Source organism: Sarcophilus harrisii, chromosome 2 (assembly GCF_902635505.1).
Source record: "Sarcophilus harrisii chromosome 2, mSarHar1.11, whole genome shotgun sequence".
Classification (NCBI taxonomy): domain Eukaryota; kingdom Metazoa; phylum Chordata; class Mammalia; order Dasyuromorphia; family Dasyuridae; genus Sarcophilus; species Sarcophilus harrisii.
Window position 1 is genome coordinate 356,111,380 of NC_045427.1, and position 7,921 is coordinate 356,119,300.

General features: G+C 44.2%; 1 long non-coding RNA gene across 1 annotated transcript; it reads left to right on the forward strand.

Annotated features, from left to right (window-relative positions):
* The first annotated feature begins 296 nt into the window (after window positions 1–296).
* LOC116421619 lies at window positions 297–7,691 on the forward strand. Its single transcript, XR_004232085.1, has 3 exons — window positions 297–452; window positions 1,464–1,616; window positions 2,795–7,691. It is a non-coding gene; the product is annotated as an uncharacterized LOC116421619 (long non-coding RNA).
* Window positions 7,692–7,921: the final 230 nt, after the last annotated feature.

Here is a 7,921-nt window from a genome sequence, read left to right on the forward strand (position 1 = left end):
TCTTAATAACACAAAGAAACCGGGAGGGGTGTTGGGGAGAGGGAAGTGGGAGGCAAAGAAGCAGGACGGGAGAGGGAGAGAGAGAAAAATAAAAAGGAGGGGAGAGGGAAAGGAGGAAGGGGGAGGAAGGAGGAGAGAGTCTAAAAGACTAGAGATGTGGGGTGGGGGGAGAAACAAAGAAACAGAAGACGAGGGAGGAAGGAGGTGGGGGAGACTGAAGGAGTGGGAGGAAAAGAGAGAGAAAGGGGGGAGGGAGGAGTGGGGGGAAGGGAGGGAAGGAGAAGAACATTCTCAGGTAAGGGTTACGAGACCAAGATGGAGAACTAGATTAGAGCAGACGTTATTCCCTAGTCCTCAGAAACTCTCAAAATACCCCCAGATAAGAATTATATTTAAAAGGAAGAGGAATTGAAGTTACCTTCAAAGAACAAAACACAGAGAACTTTAACAAGGTAACAATTTGATTACTTAAAAACCGAGAAATCCAATCCGCGCCACCGCCCTTCCCCCAAAAGTACCGGCTGGGGTCCAGTCATTACTCGAGCTCTGAAATTTCTCAAAAAACAAAACAAAACAAAAAAAAACACACATTAACGATTCTGCTATGGGATGTTAAAAGTCAGGTAAAATTGGAAAAGACTATTTTTTTTTCTGTGTCTTTCTTTCTGTTTCTCTGTCTCTGTCTTTGTCTCTTACTTTTAACGGTCTCTTCTCCCTTCCCCCTCCTGTCCCTTCTCCTCCCTTTCTTCTCCCTCTCTTTCTTCCCCTCCGTCCCTCTTCCCTTCTCCCTTCCTTCCCTTGCTCTCTCCTCCCTTCCCTTTTCCCTCCTCTCTTTCCTCTCCCCTGCCCTTCCTTCCTTTGCTATCTTCTCCTCTCTTTCCCCTATTTCCCTTTACTCTCCTCACCTCTCTTATCTCCTCTCCCCTTTCCCTTCTGCTCCTCCTTCCTTACTCTGCTCTCCTTTCCTTTCCCTTTCCCCTCTCCTCCTCCTCTTTATTCTCTTTCCTTCCTTTTTCTGTCCTCTCCCTTCTCCTTTTCTTCTCTTTCTCTCCCTTCTCTTTTTCTCTCTCCTTCCCTTTTTCTCTCCCCTTCTTGTCTCTGTTTTCCCTCATTCTTCTGTTTCTTTCTCTCTTTGTGTCTCTTTTTCTGTAGCCTTTTTTTTTCTTGTTCTGCTCCTAATTGATCCTACTGATTTTTGATGTTTTTGTTTGAAGAAAGATTTAAGGGAGCATAAGCATGACTGCAAATCAAAGGCTAGGGAAGGAAAAACTTCAGGCCCCCAAGTAAGCCCTCATATGGCTTACTACATTGTGCCAAACCCAAGAGAATGAGATCTTTATTCCCAATAATGCAATCATTTTTGACTTACTCTCTTTCACTAGGGACCAATCTAAAGTTGCTACAATATACCAAGAAACAGCCATAGTTCTCATCACACACCTAATGCCTATTCCTATTTTCAGGTTCCATATCTGTCTCAAGCTGTGGGACTTCTACTCATCTTCTTCCTGATTTACCAGTTCAGTATTTATCAAAAACAACAACAAAATGAGCATTCATCGGAAGCAGCTCAGTGGTACCGTGGAAAGAGCGTTGGATCTGGAGTCAGGAATACAGTGAGTTCAAATATCTCAAATACTTACTAGCTATGTGATTCTGGAGAATTGTCTGCCTCAGTTTACTTCTCTGTAAAATGAAGATAATAATAGCACTTATCTCCCAGAGTTGGTATGAGGATCAAGTGAGATAACATTTATAGTTTTTATTTATAATTTATTTTATAATTTTTTAAATTTATAATAAGTGCTATCTAAATGTTAGATATTATTATTAATCTGGCATGACCTATTCTTGACAAAATCAAGTTAAAATACTGGTTTCTTCTTGAGATGTTAATTGACCATGATTTAACCCTAGAATTGCTTAAAACTGATGTCAAACTTAAAGTTTAGTTGTCATGCTTAATGGTTTGCAGACTTAATACATAGCTGCATAGCCCAGCAAAACAAATTTCCACATTAGCCATTTCTAAAAATGGATGCTTCTATAAGTTCATTACCTTTCTTAGGAGGTAAGTAATGTGTTTCATCTTCATTCTTTTGAAGTTATTTATCATTGCTTTATTCAGTTTCAAAATCTTTAAGTAGTTTTCTTCACAAAGTTATCATTTGCATAAATGGTTCTCCTAGGTTTATTTACTTCACTCTAGGTTGCTTCACAAAGATATTTCCATTTCATCACTTCTTATGGCACAGTAATATTCCATTACATTTACATACACAATTTGTTAAATAATCATCTAATAGGACAGCCCCTCAATTTCCAATTTTTAGGTACCACAAAAGGAGCTGCTATAAATATTTTTGTATAAGTTTTGTACAAAATTTTCTTTGAGTTTTTTTTTTTTTTTTTTTTTAGGTTATAGGCTTAGTAGTGGTATAACTGAATCTGAAGATATACAGAATTGGACAACCTTCTGGGCATTGTTCAAATTGCTTTCCAGAATGACCAAGCCAATTCATAGCATCCCCTAACAATGCACCAGTGTCCTGTTTTCCTATAGCCCTTTCAATATTTGTCATTTTCCTGTTTTGTCAGCTTTGCGGATAGGTGTGAAGCTGAACCTCAAAGTTGCTTTAATTTGCATTTTTAAATTAGCAATTTAAAGCATTTTTCATACAATAAGTTAATATGGCTTTTTAAAAATCGTTTTTGTTGTCCTTAGTATTCCCTACTAACCTCAGTTTTTCTAAAAATCTGACGTTCCTGACACTATCTTTTTTTTTTTCCTTAGGGGAGGAATGCTCACTCTTACTTACATATTTCATTTTTGTGCATGGGTCCTAGTCATTCCTCATGAAGATTCCTGTGGAGGGCATCTTTCCATAAGGGCATCTTTCAACCAGAACTTCAGTCATCTGCAGTAGGTGTCTTAGACTATACAGAAGATGGACCCTCCAGAAGCCTTCTCAGCCTCTTCCAAAGGAGCCTACCCACCCTGTCTAGGCCCAGGGAGAGCTGTCAGAAATACTTAGTTGTGCCTCTTGGGATCCAGGAAGTAATTGTCTTTGCAATTCTCTACATATGTCCTGGTTTATCCTTCCCATTCTTTATGACTATTTTCCTGAAGTTGGAAGGCCATAGGCTACTGTTTAGAGCCTGGCCATGGTCATCAGCCAGTGACCTCAGGATGGACCAGTACCCACACTCAGGATAATCTCCTTACTAAAGATTCAGTGTCATATCCTCTGTATCCTGGCACCTGGAGGGTACAAAGGGTGGGGATGAGATATATGAGCAGGTATTCACTTCCTTGCTATTTAGAGGAAGCATGCGACTTTGCCTTCTGTCCTCCTCATCTTTATGATCCCAGGAGCATGGTTGGGGTCCAGAAGCAGGCATCGTGGCGATTAGAGCCAAGGCCCCAATGTCACAGTGGACCACAACCATGGCCCTCATAGCCTTTAATCATCTTAGCAAATCCATTCACATGGCAGAAACCAACTTTGGAGATAGTTTCGCAGATTTTTCAAAAAGACATGAGAAATCATTAGTTTACATATGGTATGAATTGAAAATTACCCATGTGTAAAAATATCCTGTACAAAAAATAGTTCTAGTTTCCCTTAGCAGAGGCCTTCAGGTGCCTGGAGAAGCTACTAAGTGCCAGATCAAATGGGGAGAGATCCAGGAGGACGGAGACCTTCTGTCCTTACCTTGTAGAGAGGGGATGGAGCGCGTGGCCAGACTGTAACTGCTTTCAAACAGACATCCTGGACCCGCAGGGACCTCTGAGGGCTGATCACCTGGTCAAGTGCTTGGCGGAGGCGCGAGGAGGTGAGCCTCGGCTTGGGCTCCCGCTCGGGTCATGAATGCTAGCAGTCACTTCGGGTTCCTATGTCAGTGGGGAGTATTGTCCAGCCTTATGTACTTTGAAGCAGACAGCATGGGGATATTGGTAGAGGCCTCATTGTCTAGCTAGGTAGTGGCCATTGTCCTATATGTGCATGTGCCAACTCCATTAATTCCGAGTTTCTAGTTGATAAGGTGACTAGGCCCTGCCTGTGGCCCCGGAGCTCTGACCGTTCATAGCCCTCTTCTTGCCCGGGGGCAAGCCGATTCCACATTTGACACACTTGGTTTGCAATATATAGAACCACAGAGTCCTTTTTGGGGGTGCACGTACCTGACTGCCCCGATAATGAACATTTCTCCTTTTTTAGCAGGAATGTTTTATTTGCGTGTTTTGTTGTCGTACATGGTTCATAGAAGTCATTCCTTATTAAGATTCCAGGGGTGTCTTTCCTTAAGTGAGTCCTGCTTCCAGTCGGGAATCTCAGGCATCTTCATTGGATGTCACAACCCACACACATGATGGACTCTCCAGAGGCCTTCTCAGCTTCTTCCAATGGAGTCCACCTAGCCTAGGCCCAGGATGAACTGTCAGGAAGGCCCAGTCGCGCCTCTGGGGGGGCAGCCTGTCCCGGAGGCAGGGGAGAGAACCTTCCTTGCTATGGTGGTTTTCCTCCTCAGAAGGCAGGATGTCTCCATATCCAGAGCTCAGAAGGTCAGCATCAGCCTCACCCCGTATACCCCAAGGCCCCGAGCCATGGAGTTGGTGCTGTGAGAGCAGCCCAGGGAGAGAGAGAGAGGCAAGCTTCTTATACTTGTCTTTAAAGGTCAAGGGTCACATCCTTTTCTTGGGGGCTGGGGCACAGGCTACAGTCAGGGTTGTTAGGGGCAGAGGGGAGGGGGAGGCCCGACCCCGCCTCTCTGATAGCCGACCAGGGATTCCTGGAGCCAGGGGCCTCGCCTTGGATCTCTAGGTCAGTCCTTATGGTGGCACGCCCCTCAGCCCAGAGTCGTCTTAGGGCATTCCAGTGGGTCCTGGGCTCCGCTCCCTGACGGGAACTGACGGGGCCGGGGTGGGCTGGGGCGGCACGGCGGGAGGGGAAGCAGGAATAGAGAGGGAGAGGCCCGGCCCTCTTGGCTAGGCTGTCCTCCCCAAGGGGAGGAGGAGATCTAGGAGGTCATTGTCTTTGCAACCTTCCACACATTTCCCACTTGGAAAGACAGTGCGTGGGGATGGCAGCAATCTGAGAAGGGCAGCCAAAGCCGGGGACAAGGCCAGGTCCCCCGGGTTGGTCAGAGGCAGAACTCGGGCGGCCCAGCTCCCTTTGTCCTCTCTTAGTGGTGGTGGTGACTTTCAAGGAGCCACAGTGGGCACAGCAGGGCCTCTGGGGGCTAATTATGAGCGTCCTGGTCAGGGCCTGTTCTTGGGACTGAGCAGGGATCAGCCGAGGAGGCAAGCCAAGCCAAGGCCTCTACACATCTCCTGGATGCCAGCAGCCACGTTGGGTTCTAGCCTTAGGGGGGGAGCGGTGCAGCCGAGCATTATATACTTTGAAGCAGATACCATGGTGATGTCAGGGGACTCCTCAGTGTCTAGCTGGGTAGCAGCTGTTGTCCTGGACGGGCACACGTCGGCACCATCATTTCTGAGTCTAGTTGAGGTGATTGGGCCCTGCCTCTGGCCCAGGAGTTGTTGCCTCCTCTAGTGGTTCTAATATTGCCAGAGGCCGGAACCATTCCACAAATGGCAGCCCCTGTCCCTCGCCCTCCTGCCCAGGGGAGGACTTCTCAGGCCATGCCCCCTGAGGGGCTGAGGGATGGACAGGAAGGGGAACAAGGAGGGAGAGCAGATAGGCACATCCCAGGATGGGGGTCTGGGGAGGCTATTCTGAGACTAGACCCCCCCCCCTTCCCTCATGCCGCTGTCTGCCCTACAAGAGGATGACGTCCTGATTCTTTAAAGGGCTGTTCCCTGTGGGTGATAGCGATCCTTTTAGTTAATTTAATTGAAGAACTTGGATTGATGAGTGTTCTAACAGTACAAACCCATCTACACCTTCTGATCCTTTCAACTGTAGTCCATGTCCACCTATAAATCAGCCATAAGGAGATCACACGCTGTGGGGCTGCCTTCAGATCTCTTGATACAATGTATGTACCAAGGGAGCACAAAGATTTCATTGATCCAGTAATTCCTTTCATTATTGGCCCATTTACTCTTTTGGGGCTACATCTTTTTAAGATGTTTGCCCAGCATAATTCTTTATTGGTAACCTGCTGCAGTCTATTTACAGGCCTCATGTAGCTTCCCATTGGCCTTTGGATGACTTCCAACTTTCTTTGGAAATTATAGTATTCTAAGCTTTATGTCTCTATTGCATCAGAAGATGACTTTTAAGCTTTTCTAATACAAATAAAAGTAAAACAAAGCCAGATGCTGAAAATCTAAGAACCCAGAGGAGAGAGGAAGAAATAGCTCACTGGGGGAAAGTGAGAAACAATGGTAGGACTGGATACACTATCAAATAAAGATAGAATTGGTTTGTTTAATCATTTTTCTTTACTACTAGGGAAGGCTCTCTTTGGCAGAAGGGAGAAGTAATATATCCCAAAACTATGTTAAATATAAAAATAACAAATAGAACTTTAAAAAGGAATTAGTTGTGTTTTTAAAGTGGGCCTTGAAACAATTCAAAAGCTTGGGGTGGGGGGGGTACTAAAAGCATTTAGCAATTTCCCAAAGGCAGTTCAGCTTACTACTTTTTAGTTCTAGGCCCAGCTCATTGCTCTGTATAGTGCTTTACAAGATATATGTAATGATACACCAACTTTAGAGATTATCCATCTCCATATTCTGGATATATTCTCATTTTACAGATGAGGAAACTGAGGCTCTGGGAAGTTAATACAGTTATAAAATCTCAAAAAGGATTTGGACCATAGTTTCTTGATCAAAGGCTAACACTCTTATCCACTATTCTGTATTGGCCTTTCAATTCTCTTTTCCTCCTTGATTTAATGCTTAAAATGGTTTCTGTAACATTCTGCTATAATAATTAGCTTGTTTTAAGCTTGTGGGCAGTTAAGATGGCACAGTGCATAGAGCAATGGGCCTGGAGTCAGGAAGACATCTTCTAAATTCAAATCTGGCCTCAGACACTTGCTGTGTGACCCTGAGGCAGGTCACTTAAAAACTTTTTGCCCCAGTCTCCTCCTCTGTAAAATGAGCTGGAGAAGGAAATGACCAACCACTCAGGTATACTTGCCAGGAATCCCCCATGTGGAGTCACAGAAGTGGACATGACTGAAAATGAAAGATGTCAAAGATATGCCAGGCCTAAATTCTTCAAGGAATGGTCTTTATTGATTTCCCCTTTTACCTCCAAATCACTTATGTTTTATTTTGTGTATATCCTGTGGGTGATTATCTGTGAATACATTGTATTCCCCAAGTAGAATGTAAGTTCCTTGAGGGTAAGGTCTGTCACACTTTTGTATGTGCTTAATAAATGCTTGCCCCTGAGGTGAGCAAACTCGAACCTTACCATGGAATGGCTATCTCTTATCTTCGTTGCTTAAAGGATTGGGTGCACAGGACTTTGTTTCTCGATAAGTCTGGACATCTTGGAGCTTGAGGTTGATTTCATTGGTTAAGGATATTGTGGAATCAGAATAAACCCTTTGAACTGGGTCTATAAATGAGGATATCTTAAAGCAGTCAGTGGGTGGAGAGAGAACAGAGCACACGAACAAGTATAGATACCTAGGATCCTGGGCCAGAGTGAGCTGAAATTTTGACCTAGTTTTCACAAGAAAGTGATATTAAGCATCAATTTGTCTCTTAGCATCAAAGACAGTAGCTTCAAAGTGAGAAACCACAAGATGAGATGGGGGGAATTCCTGATCTTCAGTCTTTTAGACTTTTAGACTACTCTTTTAGAATAGTACTAAGAACTCTTGGAACAAGGAATGATCATGTGGTTCAGAGGAAATCTTGGACTTTGCCCAGAATAAAATAATGATAGCCCGATAGTATAAGTCCAATGGGAAATAAGTGTGTTAATCTTCT